The sequence below is a fragment of the Ooceraea biroi genome, chromosome 3 (assembly GCF_003672135.1).
Source record: "Ooceraea biroi isolate clonal line C1 chromosome 3, Obir_v5.4, whole genome shotgun sequence".
In the NCBI taxonomy this organism is placed as follows: Eukaryota; Metazoa; Arthropoda; class Insecta; order Hymenoptera; family Formicidae; genus Ooceraea; species Ooceraea biroi.
In genome coordinates, this window is record NC_039508.1 from 6,680,556 (window position 1) to 6,699,619 (window position 19,064).

The 19,064-nt window shown below is 41.1% G+C and overlaps 1 protein-coding gene and 1 non-coding gene across 2 annotated transcripts in view; both read right to left on the bottom strand.

Moving 5' to 3' along the window:
* The window catches only part of LOC105275432 (sestrin homolog), a 178,977-nt gene that overhangs the window by 57,436 nt on the left and 102,477 nt on the right, over nt 1-19,064 (bottom strand). The window lies entirely within an intron of this gene.
* Trnak-uuu lies at nt 15,512-15,584 on the bottom strand. The gene has a single exon. It is a non-coding gene; the product is annotated as a tRNA-Lys (tRNA).

Sequence of the window (19,064 nt, forward strand, 5' to 3'; positions counted from 1 at the left end):
ATATCGGGATAATGATTTATGTTAAACGCGGACGCGCGTGCAACTCATTAAACCCGCCTGCACGGACGGGAACTATAACGCTAATTAAATGGAGAATCGCGGCGCGGTGCGCTGACGTTGCGGCTGCTGCTGCTACTGCTGCTGTATGCTGACTCGTAATAGGTACATATGTGCGTATGCACCGGCTGCATTCTCTTACATGGAACAAAGAGCCTCTATGCAAAGTGCGGGCCGGTAGCAGAGCCGTAAGTCCAAATCATGAGCGGGAGAAATGATGAAGTCACTCTCGGCGAAACCGGTCCCCGACACCCGGCAGCTAAATCATCGGTGATTCTTAACGGAAACTGTGATAAAATTAGCGAATCACTCTATTCGCGAATCGTGAAGGACGTTTAAAAATCACTTTGATCGTCAAATACGATGAATAACCGATGGACGTACAGGAAATTACTGGCCCCCGAGTACGAGAAAACTTGTAAAACCCATGTGGCGTGACATACGATAACGATAATAGCACCCGTGCGGCAAGTTACAAATAATTATCCTTCTGCTATTTCCTCGTTATAAACTAACAAGATTACATAAGAGCAGACAATCGAGATACGAGGATCGCGATTGTAATTCGACGAGTCGGATTGTGGAAAACGTTGTGTAACAAGGAGAACAAAGTACTTTTTAATAATACTATTTTAACGTTACTATTTTTCCGACGTTACATTTAAAGTTAAAGAATTCAACAAATCAGCACGGAGTTTTGCATTTTATACGAGAACTTCACTTAAATATGTACAATTTACAATACAACTTTTATTCTCATACTTTTTTCTCTCTCGTATAAAGTGCTTATGTATATTTTTTTAATATTTGTATCTAAATCATTTTATCCTGCAATATTTTTACCAAAATTTCTCAGAATTCAAAAGGATTTCACGCAGAATATTCTGCCTTTCACCATCAATTGAGAGTGAAAAAATTAAAGATTTTGTATTATACCACAAGACGAAATAAATCAAAGAACAAAAAATGATAGATTCTAATCTTCTCAGTCCCTCATCTTCTATTGAAATTCGTGCATAAACATAACAAAATGAAACCTTTCAGCCTTTACTAAGATTAATGTTTTTCCCAGCGTTCCACTTTCTTGGAAAATCTCATCCTTTTGTGTGGAAAAGATGAGAAACAGCTGTAGCCTTCAAGATCATAATCTTCCAACGTTTGTACAACACAATGTCGTATAAAATCAGATTTAATCTAAGCGTATCTTTTCCAACAAGAATTTTGCACGTGCCGAATATCGCAGATAATATAAAAAAGATCCTAAGAGAGAGAAAAACCTTGCGCACGATATAATCTTCTTTACAATATCTTTTTAATATAAAGTAGATTAAAACAAATCATTATAGTATACATAAACCGTGACTTCAATTATGCAGAAAAAGATGATGCTTTTTCGCATGACAACGGAAAAGTATCACTATCCGGTAATTTCCCGAGATGTCAGATCGCATTAAGTGAACCTGCCGCATTTCCCGTCTTCGTTACGCGATAGCGAAATAAAAATAATCAATCTTAGTGATGAATCATCGCTATCGCGCGAGCTACTGAAGGATAAAAAGCGACGCAACGTCCGGCTGGAAGTTCGCTGGCTTTCCCTGCCAACTTGAAAATGATAGTTCGTGCGTTCCAGAAAAATAATTGATATCTCCGAAGCGAATTTTCATTTCATTCGCACGGCTGTTACACACCGGCGACCGCATGCGAAGGTCCCCTCGTTAATAGCGGAAGTGTCAAGTCGATTAATCTTGTCGTCGTAACGCAACCGCGACACTTCCTGCTCTCCGTGCGTGTCGATTTACAGCTTTCATTGTCGAACAAAATTGATTCTAACGTCGGAGGATGGCCATTCAGATGATTTGCGCGGATGAAACGCGTCGGATATCCACCGTCCGCGTTGGGTAGAATAATTCACGATGGAAAGTTATACCGATCACGAGAAAGTCATTCTTGGAAGAATCTGTTAGAGGTTCTTCAAAGATAAAACAATAAACAATTGTTCGGGAAATTAATGATTTGTAAGAAGAAATCAAGACAGGAACGTCCACATAATTTAGATTATTTTTGTAGGTTAATAGAACGGTCTTTAATACTTTATCTCATGAATTTAATATGATTTTAATATGATTTCAATTTTAATCTAAAGTACAATTAAATGTGTGCTTCGTGAAAAAAATTTATGGCCGAGATACATCTGCGCTGTACCAGGCACAGAGCGAATATTTAAGAGCACACAATCGCGCAGCGGAATAATGAGGGAGCGCGGAACCTGTGAAATTCCGTGCGATGTCGGAAACAGGATACAAAGTTAATCCACGACTTTTTCCACGGTAGATTCCAATTCTACCGGAGTGGAACGCTGCAACGCGAGACGAGTACGTGGCTCGCTGTCATTTAATTAGTCATGGTTCACACCCGGCCGCGGGCGAGGAATAGATAAAAGCGACAAGGTTACTTGAAATCCAGCCCGACCGGGCGGACGTGCGCGAGGGTGATTAACAATAGCTAATTAGAATTCCTTTGCTCTTCCCACCCCCCGGGCCGCCACGCATCAACGATTACGCGTTGCGTAAAAAAAGGAGAAAGAAAAAAGAAAGGAAAAGATACGAGGAGATAAGGGTGACGTGATTCACGAGGATCTCCCTTTGTTTTACAGCATACGGCCGGCCGGAATACCATACAGCCGTAAACAGCCGGTGGTCACAGAATTCGTGGCCGCGGAACTCGTTAATTCCGTCAAATCTACGGTGCCAGTTTACATAATGTGCATTTGCATACCACCGAGGCGGAACGCGCCGGTTTCGTGCCGAGCGAATCGCCGCGAATCGAGATTTCACGTAGATTCGACTGGCTCTCGAAAAGCGCTTGGATCGTCGATCGATATCGCGGGCGTATCAGCTACGGACGAGGATATTTGCTCCTTTTACGTTATTCACACGATATGCACGTGTACACTTAGCACGTTATCTCATTTCTCTCGTTTGAGCGGTCAATTCGACAAACATATTCGTTACTCTCCACAGAAGCGTGTAACGACCATACAGAGAGAGAGAGAGAGAGAGAGAGAGAAAGAGAGGGAGAGAGGGAAAGAAAAGAGAAGCCGGAGATATTACTGGGGCTTATCTAATTTTTAGAGACAATCAAAGTTCAGTGACCTGTTTATTGCTCACTGTGGAATCTCTCAAGCAACGGAAGAAAATAAAAGTATTGCCGGTGGCCTTATCCAATCGGACGCGAAAATTCGGAAAACGTTTACTAGCTTTCGTAACGGCGCGCTATTAAATAATTGCAGTTGCACAGCCAGGAGAAGTTACGCATGTTCCGTAACGCTGCAAATAAACAGCAGAAACATAAAACGAACGTAAAAAACGTCAGATCCAATATATATTTATGTGCAGGGTGTTGTAGCAAGTTTCTCGCCAGAGAAACGGGAGCCGGGGTGCGCGGCGTTATTGAATGGAAGCAAGTCCAGGATCAGGTGAAGCGCAGAATGCTCGGAAAGCTCCGCGGAAAAAAAGGCTACTGCGAACTTATGGTTCGAGTTACCGACGTCTAGACGTCTAGACCATTAGTAGATTGAATCGATGTAAACTATCTCAACACGATGTTAGCCGATTATTTGGTGCCGATAAATAAAGCTTTCTGATAAAGGCGCGAGGCTCTTTGGGCCACATTCCTGCATGATGTCTGATGATCTCCAGCCTAACGAATTAATATCTCACTTTAATGCTCTTATCAACTTTATATGTGACACATATTAATATTTTAAACATTTAACATCATCTTTTGTATTATTAATTATATTATTATCATAATAATTATAATTATTTTATTATGCTTTTTTTCAACAGCGTTTCGACCCAATTAACGCTTACATTGTCATTGTGGTCCTTTCCTTTCGTGCATAATTTCGTTATTTAAACTTGCGCGAGAATATACAAGCGTCACCGCGTCGTGAGAGAATATTAATAAACCCCTGGGTAAACTTTCTGCAGAGGAAAAAAGAAACATCGAGAGCCATTATGCGCCGCGTTTTGCGTAAACATACATAAGATATTCACGCCTAGAGCAACGCGAGAAGATGGGGAAATCAGTGCCTCACTGGCGATATAATTATACCGTACTGAACGAAGGCCGAGCGCAAATAATCGCGCCAGCATTGTACACCGGTAATCAGCGTGTAATAATATTATACGAGCGGATAATCGCAGAAAAGGGAGCACCCACGGTTGGAATAGCTCGCCATTAGCAGGTACTTTATACGTACGCTCATCATTAACCGCGTTTCATTTCAACGAGCGCTTCGTACAACAAAAGAAACTGTCCTATCCACGCAATTACGTCCGTACCGAACGAATTTTCGCGATGCGCGTGCAACGACGACCGTGTATCGAAAATATTCAAAAAATTGAAAAATAATTTAGTTGCAGCATTTTTATCATATAAATCTCTCTACATGGGATTGCTCCAAGGTTTATCGTGTTCCGTGAATTGGAGTTGGATTTTGCGCAAGTTTTTAATTTGTATTTTAAACTGTAGACGTTAGCTAAGGTGATTAATAATAAAACCATTAGTTTTGAAACTATTTGATTTAAGTTTAAATCCCTGGATACGCGTAGCTCATTTCCCGCGCCGACGTGCTTCGCGTGGTGTAACAATTACGTTAGAAAATAACAAAGCTACATTTTTTAGTTTTTAATACAGAGAGGATACATCACTAAGAAGTAAGAGCTGCTCGTTATTAGCACTTCCGCCGAAAGCGAGACTCGACAAACGGAGTTAGATACACAAACATTCGCGTCGATATTTGCCATATGATATAATCAGCTAACAATTCGTAACATTCCACAACAATTATTGTAAAAATCTTTAAAAAATATCAACGGGAATTGGAACAAAGATTAATTTACTTACGAAAAAGAATTAACGCATTTGATATTTTATATCAAAAAATAATGTTATACTTAAAATACATAATCTTGTATTTTTATTAAATTTAATGAAAATATTAGTATATTTAATAATATTAAAATCACGGAGAAAAAGAAATTATCGAGTAAAATATCAGGATTACCTGCATCGAATGAAATGCATTGACACCGAAAATTCACGAATAGAGGACTTCCGAAAAAGAAATTGCGAGACGCGTCTCCGCTGTAGCAGTAACAAGAATATTTATACACCTGCCAGGAATCTCTCCACGCAGGAATTCTCTGTAAACACCTCGCTGACAGCCATCTGTTGCTTATTTTTCACCGCGAATTTGTGATGCTTCGCTTCTCGCGTCATTGTCCATCGACAATGCTCTCGACTTGACATGCACATACATACATACGTTTTGCACAGACCTCTCGCCACGTGTATACACCGTGTATGCCGCGGCGAGTTCTTTTGTGGCGAAAAGTTTCTCGTTTATTTTCTCTAATGTGAAATATTGAACACCGCGTTAGCTCTATTCATGTTAGAAACAGAATGCCTTATAAAACGTGCGTTCGACGCAAATGACGGAAAACAAACGTTTTCTTGTCGGAAGCTAAACTTAAGTTCAGTATACGCAAGTCCATCTCAATATTGTTCATTCATTCTCATAATGCTTCCATTAGCGTCCGAGATTAACGTTGCGCGCGATCATCTTTCTCAAGATCGCACACACACGATAAGCAACAAGGCAATTCGCCATCGCACAGGATCGTGCAAGGAATCATTGATCGGTGCGAATCGAAAGATTGCTCCCGCATTCCCTCGCGTATGCATCTCGGCCCGCATTTGCGTGCGTGCATGTACAATTCGAATCAAGCATATCTCACGATGCGACTCGTACATAGGTGCATCCAGTCGGCTGCAAAATTAGCTCCGTGTTCTGTCTGCCGTTCTGTGTTACCAGGCGCGCCGTAACTCTGCTCCGCGCGTGTCGTCACGATGATTTGCAACCGAACGAATCTCTGGAGAACGAGCCGTCATATCGAGTGCTCGAAGGTGCTCAAGATGCGATATGGAGGTCGATCCGTGAATGTCCGGGTATCGTCGCCAAATTGGCGATATTTTCGGAGAACAGAAGATAGATACATGCCAACTAATTGAGCTAGTTTCAGACTTTTCACATTTGAATTATCGGTTGATGTTGCGAAAAGAAAACAGAAACTCGAGACTCGAGACTGAGTTACTTACTTCTTGTTAGTTCTTAACAAGCGCAAAATCGTGTTAAAGTAGCTGAATCTTAGCTTTCGTAAACTTTCCGTTTTCCAAAATGAGAGAAATATGATTCACGAGAATCCGTTTCATATCCGTGCGTACTCGATATTACTCCGAGAAAGATGAAACTTTTCTGAGATAGTCAACTCTTCAACTATATGATTTTGGAGCGAGGCTTTCGATATTGTACATTTTCAATGTTGAAGCTTCGCATTGACGTTCGCGACGAACGACTGAAGCGCAAGATTTCGAGATTGGACAAAAGTAAAAGGTAGTCAAGAAGAGACTTTCAAAAAGACGCGCGATCAGCGTTTATCGATGAGCAGAAAATATTTGTCACCGTTTCATATGTCCCATGTCATATGGTTCATTGATTCCTTCTCTTTATTCTCCTTGCCGACTGTCTGGTATTTCAAATTCACGCATGACCTAGTGACACAATGAAACGTAATATCTGGAAAACTATAAAGATCAAGAAGGCTCACTAAAATTAGCAAATTTTTGCAAATTTTTGCATTCAATATTTTTATAATTAAAAATGACAATAAAATTTCGAAGGAAACTGTAAAACTATAAGAATATTGTCTTTCCTTTTCCGAATATGTATTTTCATATTACGTCTCTGTAAATGTGAGTAACGCCCTCTTCAAATTTGACTACTTGAAAATCTGCTAGTTCTAATTATATCCCATTTAGCTGCTCAGCTGGAACGATTTTGATTTTAAACAATTCTACGTAACCGCAATAAACTGCAAAAGACGCTAAATGTGCAAATGTCGCTTGCGGTCTCCAGATGTATGTATGCACCGTTTCAGTTACCGTGAAAATAAGCGCGGAATCGAGTGCGATCTCGCTCTTCCCTGGAAAAATTTCCAGGACGAAATTTCTCCGTTGTACGCGATGCAGACACTGCCGTAAGTTTGCAATGCGAAAGCAGGTGCCCTGTATGGGTATCGGAAAAATACTTCGCGCAAATATACACCGAGTAGCTCGGAAAAGCCGGAACGCGAATGTCGCTGACGTGATGTCGATTTAAGTCCACTCGAGAATTTTATTCTCGCGAGCAGTCTCTCGTGGATCTTCGATGGAGGAAAGTGAGAATCATTTTCGTGTCATCGGATAATTTCACCGCGCGCCGAGACAATCGGGTCTTTGCTTAAAAACAATCTAATTCTCTTACTTTCTTCAGAGTTCCAGAAAATTAATCTAAAATTAATCTTTCCAGCTCGAAGATGAAATTTAAGAAGCTTGACTTAGAGCACCGTGTATAGGTATGCATCAATTCATGATGAGCCGGAACTCGCGTTCTCAACGATGAATATCACACAGTTATCGGTCGTATGGCACAAGCATCAAGATTCGATATTCGATCGAAGCGCGCGCTCGATCGTAATATGACGACGGAAGCGCCTTTGCTCGCTTCAATATTCATCGCGCGATGAAGCCGACGTTTCGAGAGAGTTTGCCAGCGCCTAGGAGAAACGATCGCAATTTCGGCGGAATTGATGGAATTGATCAAAGGAAATTGTGAGACGTCACGACACGTGAGAATAAAGTACGATGGCGACAAAAGCGACGCGTAAAGAAGTAGACGTACCAAATTGAACAGGAACATATGTCATTGCACGTTGATAAAAATACGAATACGTATGATACGTATGAATACGTGAGCTCGTGTTTTAAATATCATATCATATCACACGTGCAACAAACATAACGTAACGATACCGTTTCTTAGTCAATTAACATAAAAAGTAAGGAAAAGCTGGGCAAACGTGTAATTTGCAACTTGTATTAATCGACGGTAATCTAATCGTCACGTTTTTCAAACAACAAGAAACGAACGGACGGCATCAATGATACAGCGAACGCAGTTAGACTTCATCAGTTGATTTAGTACTCGGCATCTCGACGTGAAGTACGTGTTTGAACAGATCCAGAGTTGCTACGCTGGTCGATGGATAAAATCAAGGGATGGGTGATCTGTATTAGATCATCTCCAAGAACTCCCGGGCAAACAAATGGCACTTGAAGACTCACAGCAATATTTTAAAGCGATCGTAATGTACAGCATGCTCGGCGACAAGCGTACTTGGTGGATGTGCCATACATGTGGTAGGTAAAAAGAGATATTAAAGTTTAAAAATTTTAATAATGGAGAAACACAGCGTCCACTCCAAGGTCGATGAAAAAAATATTTGTTCAATTTTTCACAAGAAATTTCACGTGTCTATTAATAACCATTTCGTGGGAATACAACATTGTCGCTTCACGAGCGCTTCAACGCTGAATGACGCAATCTCTTTTGAAATGTACATTCGCTATTGAGCGTAATTCACCTATAAATGCGATATCGACCTAGATTGCATAATACGATAAAAAAAGTGCAGTGTGCCAACGGTACATGTACAAGTTGCGTGAATATCTGTGGGATATCCTCACAGTTGGTTTGAACATGACATCCTTGAGGACTGCAGGACAAAGAACGGCGGTCCGTGCAATTAAATCGCAAGAGGAGATTATGTAAAATAAGAATTTGGTCGCCCTTAGTCCGGCCTTGACACGGCAGAGAGAAAAAGACGATGAAATAGCAACGTGCGCGCGCACACGAAGAAAACGGATACCTAGAAGCAAAAGGGCAGAATCTTATAAGAAAGGACTTGCTTCTTTATAGCACAAAAGAATACTGAAAATCTGGTGTTAAAGAAAAAAGAAAGAACCAGAGGAAAATCATGAGATTTGTGAGGAAAACGCAACGTTAACGTACAACCAATACAAAATCACGAAATATAATAGAAAGAAAAAAAGAAAAAAGAATGGAAATTTATTGTATTTCAAAAAAACTGTTATTTCTAACAAATCGTCACGCGATCTTCTCCAAGACCGTACAACGAGATATATTAAACATGTATAACAGGTTAAAAATAATAACGAAAAAATAGGACCACGAGAGAATGCGCTACACACAAAAACGGATGATAAGAACTCGAGAGCTTCAACAGCTCAAGAGATGAGATCAGAAAAAAGAAACAAGCAGAGGGGGAAAAAGAAAGAGAGTGAATGAGTGAGTGAGTGAGTGAGTGAGTGAGTGAGTGAGTGAGTGAGTGAGTGAGTGAGTGAGTGACAGAAAGAGAGACAGAGAACTCTCAAGAGACATTAGAAAGAGACGACGTAACGGCGAAGAGGAGAACAAAGATAGACCGCAAGGAAGGGAAAGAGAAATAGAACGAGAAAGCAAGAAAGAGAGAGAGAGGAGAGGAAAAGGGGAAAGAGAGAGAGAGAGAGAGAGACAGAAACAAAGATGGACGAGCGGGGTCCAAGGCGAGGAGAGGGATTCGTATGGTTGCTGGCACCAAGCAGTCTACTCCGCTCACCTCGGTATTCCCTCGAGCAATGCCAGACCTCTGCCAGAGAGCTCGAGATTGCTGCTCGGTACTTGACTCACGCGAGAGCGAACGGGCGAGTGCGTACGTGCGTGCGTTTCCGAGTGTCCTCTCGCGTGCAAAGCGACGAGCGCGAAAGCGAACAGCGAATACCAAAAGGATACTTCACGCGATCCTCGACTTATCGGTAGACAGGCAGATTGGGCGAACGTTTAAAGCTCCGACAGCTAAAGTGCCAGTCATTCCCTCGGTGTGTGCACGATTTATTATTTGTTTCTCTCTCATTATAAATATATAATTTATGTTATCCCTTTCTACGAGAATAAGTAATCGTAAATTGTTTCTACTATCATAATTGTTTCACATCTATCACATCTATACTATCACATTGTCCCGAACGTTACTTTCTGATTCTGATTCGTGAAGTAATCTAGTGAAGCGAGAGACATTCAAATCCTGTTACGTTTCAGAACGTTCTGAACGTTAAAACCGTTCAGTCTCGTGCGCGTGGATATTTAAAGAGCCTAGAGTCTCTTCCTTCTTCGGGTAAGAATGGATTAGCCCCGAGAACTTAGGGATTTAATTCGCGGGATTTAACATTGTAGCAAGTGGTAGCACGCACGCATTCTTTCTAGGAAGCGATTAAGGTATTAAACGGAGTGAGCCGATTTACGAAAGCTTGTCCTAATGTCGAAATAGAGATACTCCGACATCTGTTACAAAGTCCTCTTCTTTATTTAGTTTTAGGTTAATCTTATTTAATCCTGAGTTCTTTTTTATTTAATACGAAAATTGAAAACTCACCGTACAATGTAATATAAAACTTTTTAGTAATAACGTGATTCCAGATTTATTAAAGAACAAACGCTACAGAATACGGACGATATCGTAAAATAAATTTCTCAATATTATAAAAAAAGACAGATTTATATCTTAATTATTTTAAATTTAATATGACGTAATAAAAACTTTAAAGATTAATGTCTTGAGAACAAAAAGGAGAGAAATAAAAAAGAAAAAAGAGAATGAAGCTTCCTTATTCTCCGAACGGTCATTAGCGTGAACGGAGGAAGCTGCGCGGCGAGAATCGTGGAATTAAACCGAAATAGTTCATCTCGTTCGATCGGAACGGGAGTAGTTAAGGTTCTACGCGCAATGACTCTGGATCCCTCGACATGGCTCATAAAGTTTCCTTCGGACCCGGGGGAGAGTGAGAGGACACAGGTGTCGCCAGAAGCCGTTTTACGAGCCGGCAGGAAAACGTAAATCAGGATACGATCTTAGTGATCCGAGAAAACGGAATGCTGGAAGACCATTTTGGGATCGAACGACCGCCACTTTCTTCGTTCAACTCCTATTCTCGACGCGAGGCAATTGCGTAGGTACAACAAACAGAAGCAAGTATACTTTTTCGTTGCCGATCGTTTCTACTTGCACCCGTGATGGATCGTCGAGCCCGAACCGTTAATTCTGTCCTGCTGCTGCTGCTTGATCCGACGCCACTCGAACTGGCTTCTTAACCGTTACCGTTGCTTATCCCATCGCTTGCATTTCCCATCACGTAATAAAAAACCAAACACACGGGAGACAAAATTGATGTTGACTGCTTAATAAAACCGAAGGTGATCCCGTTCAACGGCGATTCCGGCGAAATTCGTAGACCTCCGCTCTCTTCCATGACGGAGAGACCGATATCGTTTCCCGGTTTACGAGCGCAACATTGATTCGAACGCATCCGTGCAAGAGTTGCATCGAGGGATCAAGAGCGTACATCGTGTGAGCTCCCGAACGCGTCCAATCGCCGAGAGTGTCTTCTGGGAATCACTCTCGGATGCATTTAAATGCACGCTCGCAAATAAAAACAGGCTCGCCTGGTGAATACTGATAGCCGACCGATATGATATACCCACGCTCGAACACCCGTGATCTCCATGATGTTGTTATACAATGCGTGGGCATCTTTGGTTTACTTTTAATTAAGCGACTTGTTTGCGCGCGATCACGAAGCAGGCACTCCGTGGGAATCGCTTTTTTAATTGCGAAAACTGTGTTGTTCTTCTTGTCAGTCACGAAAAACGACGAAGCAATTAAATAGCTTAACGCGAGAGTTCGATAAAACTGACCTATTGATAAATAACTTTTATTACATTTCATTTTACATTCGAATCGACTTATGTAAATTCGAAATCAATGAATATTGATTATTTCTTCCGAAGTATGATAATTTATTTGTGTCATATACAACATCTTTTAAAATATTAAACTTGTTATCTCGAAGAGATCAGATCTTGATGCGAAAACAACACGAAAATAATCTCTACGCTCATCAGCGATCGAACAGCAAGTAAGATTGATACTCCTGCATGCAGAATTTTATGACTATTTTGTTTACAAGTCAGCAGTAATTATTCGCCATCAGAATATTTTAAATTCGATTTATCACGATACATCGATCTTAACGTCAGCTTCAATGTAGCTTATTCAAGACTTTAATCCACCATCGTAAATTGGACCTTTCCACGGCAATCCTGGCTTCTTTTTCTCGTGTTTCATCGTGATTACATAAATCTCGACACATACGCTAGTGTCCACTATCGTCTGTGCATTTCAAACAAATTTTTCTTGCCGGCAGCGTGAGTTTACGTGAATCACGCTCGATATTTCCTCGGCCGGCTAGTGTTTTTACTGAATACCATAATTAACGAGTATTCGAGCGGATCGTTCGGTAACGGTAAATGATGCTGATTTACAGTTGCGAACGATCGTTAGCGACGGTCATCCCTTGCACGTAATGGAAATCCGGAAGAGCGAGGTTGGAGGAATCGCGACGCGAGTGAAGAAATGCACCGTCAACTCGCGATCGATGACGATCACTTGCAGAATGGCATACGTGCTGATCGACAGGGAGTGATCGATCGTGGGATCACGCGATTCCAAGGATAACATCTCGAGACATTTAACAGGTCTTTGCCAAGGACGATCACCTCTCTCTCTCTCTCTCTCTCTCTCTCTCTCTCTCTCTTCTCTCTCTCTTTGTTCTGCGGCGTTAACGCAATTTTAATTGGCGTGGCTGATCTCACCAGCACACAGCACTCGGGAGAAGCAGGTTTTGCATAAAAATCGCGTGATTTTTTAGCGTGCTTTTTCTTTCCGAATGGCATGATATGGTGGAGCATAATGTTTGCATAAACGGAGATATATATTTAGAAATGTATGATGAATAACCAAAGCGTTCAGAAGTGTCAGAAGCGATTTGATTACGTGCGTTCAGCAACTTAACTATAAATATCATGACAAAAAAGTGCGTAAGCTAGAACGGTGAACGGTTACTCTTAACTATATCGCGAGTGCAATGCAACATTGGACGGATAATTAAGTGAAGATCCGACCGCTCATGAAAGACGCTGTTAGAAAGATTATTGCTTCCTGATGTAACGCGATCGTAATCGTTCACGTCGCGGCACGCTGAGAACCGAACGAGATGGTAACGACATAGTGTCGTGTCGTAATAAAACCGACTTCGAAACGACGTTAATTCTCGCCGGTAGCCGGGCCGAGAAAAATAGCGGAGTGCACACAAAACTGGAAAACAAGCGGCGAAGGGAAAATAAACCAATACTGGCTTAATTCGAGCATCGTTGCGACGCCACGTGGTAGCACACGGTGCATCGTCGGTATGGACGAGAGGAACAAATGGGAATCTCGGTGTACCAGTTACAGAACGGACGCGGAGATACGGCTAGAGAGACATGTGCTCGGCATTCTCTAGGAGGAAAAAAGCCGGCGTGGAATGAGGGTGAGGGTGAACGGAAAAAACGTGGGACCGTGACGATCGCGCGGGTAACCGGTGCATCCAACAAAGGAATTAGAACGCGCGACGCTCCGCGGGCGTATCGGACGTCGACGGTGATGTTCTCTCGACTGGGATAATTAATTAACGTTTAACGTTTTCCATGGTGATAACAGGATGACGTAAATCGAATGCTGTCGTAAACTCAATTAGCTACGTCGCGATAACGACTACGCAAACGCCACTAACATCTCCTAATATGTGATCTCTCATTAAACACCTGCCGGAAGGATCCGGAAACGCTTAAATGAGACTTACACGAGCTCTTAATCGTGTATCCAATCGTGCATATCTGACAGACTCTTTCTCTTAACATAGAATCGCCGGTGTTTGTGCGCATGTACCCGCAATGTACAAATACGGTGTACGTGCCTTCCATCGGACTGGCGACTCGGATTCTCGCGATCTAGAAGCGGAACCCATACACTACGCGAGCGAGCGGTGTGTTAGAAATATGGGGCGCACGTGTGCGTTTAATTTACATATATGTAGATCCCATTCACGTGCAGCGCATTTATATATATGAGCATGCCACACAAAGAGCGACCGTTGCATTATGTATCACGAGATAACCCTCGTAAAAAAGTCGCGCGATTTCTCCTCCAACCGTTAACCCCATCCAAGAACTGCCAGCTGAACTTTGTAGGAATGCACTGACTACGAAAAACTTCTTTAGGACGATTTTCCGGCGAAACCGGAAAAACCTGCAAAGCGACATTGATACGACCAACCATTCCTGTTCGCCCTTTATCAAAAATTAGTTCACGGTCATCGGGCTTTCGCGCGTATCCTTTGATAGAATTCCAGGATGATTTTAAAGGCGTATTAAGCTCGTCTTAATATTTTTCAATTAATAATATCCATTCTTCTTTTCAATATTATTCTTTTCAATCTCATTTAGATCTAATAAAGTTTTTTGGTATGAATGGAGTCTTGTGAGAAAGAAGATGTGTCAATTAGACGTCGCTCTTAAAGAAAGAAAAAATGAGACGCACGTCTAACGACATGACATCAGTCGACTTATAACCGGCCATAACTCGATAGTAAGAACAAAAAAGAAGCGTTAACAAAGATGGCTATTAATACGCGTCAGGAAGCGTGATTCCCGGCATCGAGTGCCAATCTCTGAGAGATAATTACGTCACATAAATCATCGATACAATGACCTCCTCCCTATTACGTGGTCGTCCGCCACTTTACAGAAGATGGAAATTCATAGCGGAAAGAGCAGCTGTCCAGTAAATCGCATGCTTTTACAATATTTCTTTTTTTACGTTTTATTAACCTGAAAGCAAATTACTAGAAGAACTACATATTGGAAAAATTGATTTAATTTTTAATACAGCCACATTGATTCGTCCATTATTTAAAGCGTTTTCCTACTCCCCAAATAAAATATCCGAGATATATATCAGAGCTACGTACACGTATCAATATGTACCATCAAGTCCGTAAGAAATGGAATACGTATCGTATGAACCATAAAAACGGCATAAAATCGACCGATGCTTTAAATTCGACGATAGCAAGTTATTTATGGGAATCAGGCGGTTATTTTCCCATATCCTTGAAAGACCCTACTGCTGTTTACGTTGAAACGCGAAATTTCATCTCACGTTCTCCTCCTCTCGCAGGAAAACTTCGCTCCTATTTTACGGGATGACGTCGATAATCGCTCTATCCTGGATAACGGACTGGAAGGCGGTGTGCAAGCATATCCCATTTTACGGCGGCAAATACGAGAGAGAGGTCTCGCGGAGATAATGGATCCAGAGGATCCAGAAGGATGAAACGTCATTCGCGAACGACGCGAACGACCGAATCACAGTGACAGGCACTCGGGGATCTCTCTACGGGATCGTTACTGGAAACTCGCTATCGAGTTTTTTTTATCGAGGAACAAATCTGTGCGTCGTATAGTCAAAAATTGTCGGGCATGCTGGTTCACAAATCTGTATTCGAGAAAATAAAGACCTTTCCCCGATGACATCGAAGCGTTTTATTGGTCTTCGAAGGGTGCGAGAAAAAAAATCGCCCGAACAGGGACTCGAACCCTGGACCCTCAGATTAAAAGTCTGATGCTCTACCGACTGAGCTATCCGGGCGCCTGGAATAAGGTGCTCGATAGAGTCTTATATGCTGCACTTGCCGCAATTAGCACCTATTCAGGTAGTTTTGAAGAGCACAAATAGGCGAGCAGACTAAAGCTGTATTCCTCAGATAGTTTAATGTTCTTAAATCCATTATTTATGTATGTAAAATAATAATTATGTATTTATATGTTTGAAATGTTTAATTATTTTATGTATTTGGTGATTTTAATATAAATTACATTGTCTTTATTATAACATAACTTCGAGTTCGCTTGGGATTTTGTCTTGTGTCTTGGGATCAACACGTGTTAGGTATTCCTCCAAAAGGAATTACCTTACTAAGTACTAATTAATAATCTCATCCGTTATGCGGCTTGGCTTATGCGTTATCGCTGTAATCCTTTGATTTATATTAATATCTCGAAGTTAAAGCAATTAGTACCATCCTGTGGCTGCGAGTAGAAGATAACGTTACACGTTCAGGTACGGAACATTTGCAGGAAGATGATATTCACAACTCGCGCACACAGACACGTTGCAAATTAGGAATAATGTCGTAGCGCAGGTTAATCGATCTCCTGGATTACCTTGCACTTGACTCCAATTTTTCAAGCCCAACGCTCACATTAATCGCGCGATAATAAATTACGACGATTTTCGAAGACGTGTCAAACAGATGCGCGCTGTACGCACGAACGTTATACGGGATTTCAATAAAGTATGATTATTTTCATTGTATCATAAATCATTGTATCAATAAAAGGAAAATCAAGAAAAGAAAGTTTTATCATAAATTTTGAAGATTAAGCAACTCTGAAGATTAAATCGTTAAATTGTTAAACTTTCTAATGTGCAATTAATTGATAATAAGAAATTTCCGATATCAATTTCAGTATTTTTATTTCTGATTTCCAGTCTGAGTTAAGTACAGCGGAGCAATAATTGTGGAACATTTTGCAATTAGAAATCAAGGCTGTCTTCGATAAAAGACTTCCATAACGTCGCTTCGTAATGATTCACTCACAAACATGCCGTAACGTGTCGGAGTCCGACATGCAGATCCGAATCGCACTACAGAATCGTTAATCTACGCGTCATCGAGTTTCATTCTCGGCGAGATAAGGAGCAAACGTGAAATCATGGTAGCTGCGTATGCACAGATCTACAACGTTTCCCCAGCAAGCATGTGCATCACGCTGAAATGTCTTCCAACGGATTTTCGCGGTCTATAGGCTATATCGATAAGTATCGAAGGACCTTGTGTATCGAACGTTCTTTCTCTCTCTCTTTTTCTCTTCTTGAATAACACAGATAATTGGATGCACACATACTCTTAAACGTACGAATCACGCATCATCGAATGATCACGTCGGAGTCTTGAATGACTCCGGAAAACGAGCGGAAAGAATCGCACAATTACCATGGACGACGCTGACGTTTTGCAAGATAACTTCGTAAACGGAAAAGAAACGACTTTTCGACGAATGAGCCGCGTCGCGGCTATTGTTGACGCTCGACATCGCTCGTTGCAATCCCGCTGAAATCGTCAAGACGCAGTAATGGTCCACGGCCTTGACACGAAACGACACGCGTTTGCGGCGACCGCGGGTCAAGCCGCGGATTATCGCCGACTAATTAAATGTGTGTGGCTTCATCTTGCCGGCTATTCGCACGGAGACATTCTTCATTTCAGTGTGGTCGTTTGGCGAACGCTTCAAAATGCAGAAGCTTAACATATGAGGAATCCACTTTTTACTAATGTGCTCTTACGCATTTGTCACTGCTAATAATTAACACGTGACTGAATTGTGATTTATAATGGATCCATGAAATTTATGCGAGACGATCGGATCAAGGTCTAAATCCTCTATTAATAAGGCGATTAAAATGTCTGTATTTTCTTTGTGATAACCCGAGGATGCCATAAACAATGGAAAAATGCGTACGCGAGAAATAGACGAGTAAAAAGATTTTCCTTGTTTTCGATAATAATAATCATCGCTTTCATCCATCTTTTTTCCGGAAGATAGAGATACTTCTCTGCATTGGCAATGCTCTCGAATAAATCAACGGATAGACGTGATAAATCGTTGAGCGTAATAAATATCACATTTTCTCATGAAATCGAAGATTCCATTTGTCTAGAAGAATGTCGATCACGGCATGTTGTGAGCGAACCATAAGGGTTACTTGGATTCAGGGTCGTCGTCCAGAACCAACAACGGAGTTTCCCAACGTAAAGGTATCTGGCATTGCGCCAGTGACTTCCCGATATATCAACTCCTCGATATTAGGAGTTACGTGATGCTACAATGGGCACTTTGTTCAAAATAATTTTCTGCCTCTTCCGAATAGTTGCAACAATCATTAACGATGGACAAAATATCGATTCAAGATCTCGTTATCGCAGTTAATTATTACATGCACGTATACATGCTACTCGCGAGATATAAAATAAAATTTTCTTTTGTTGATTTGGCAGTTTAATTATTCTGAGAATATTCCTGATTGCATTTGCTCCGACATTATAATGTAATAATGACGTAGGTATGTCAAATATTTTATTTTAATTCGAATTGTGCTGAAATCAGAAATCTTTTTGCAAACATTTATTCACGGCCGAACGAAATGAGCGAGGTATAATGATGAAACTATGTATACGTATACGTTGCATCACTCTGAAACCGCACATTACGTCAGTATTACATCTCGCGAGGAAACAAACTCGTTTAGAGACACGTGTACTCCTTATATGACTTATTTTCCTTGTGACGCGCTGATTGCACCTTGTCTTTATTTGCAGTATTTTTATGATTTGTAGTCTCGTCCTGCAACCGGGTTTCGATAATAAGAGACCAAACCAAAGCGGAAAATAGTGGAAATAGTCCGGAAACAATCACACACATGCATCAGGTCTGCTCAGCATTTATCATATGGCATTCCGATAGCCTTTATGAAAATAAAATAGTGACGATAACATCCACAATTATAGTTCTTATTCAATAAGCACGTTTATAATACGAAATGTATTACACGGTATACCATTACGAACGATTGCAATTACGTAAGAAAAACTTTGAACGGGGAGTGTCGAGAAACATTTGTGTAACAAATGTAAAAGAACGTGTTCGAATACAGATAGGATTATTTGCGAGATCCAATTTTTCCACTGGCGGTATATTACGCAATAATATCATAGTAATACGTCAGAATACTTGGACGATATCAATTATCACTGAGACACAAACGAAATAGCTGGTAACGAGCTATTGCTGGGGCACCGCCCAATGCAATTATCAACACATGCAATACCACATCAAATTCACGTCACTTTGACGATTGAGACGATTCACGGAATTGTACACGGGCGATAAGACTGAACAAAATCGAATAAAAACACTTAACGATTAACCCGGATTAATCCGGATGCTTAAGAAAACGGCAAATTCCTTGGGCTCTACGTCACGCATAAAATTGTAACTTGAATCAGTG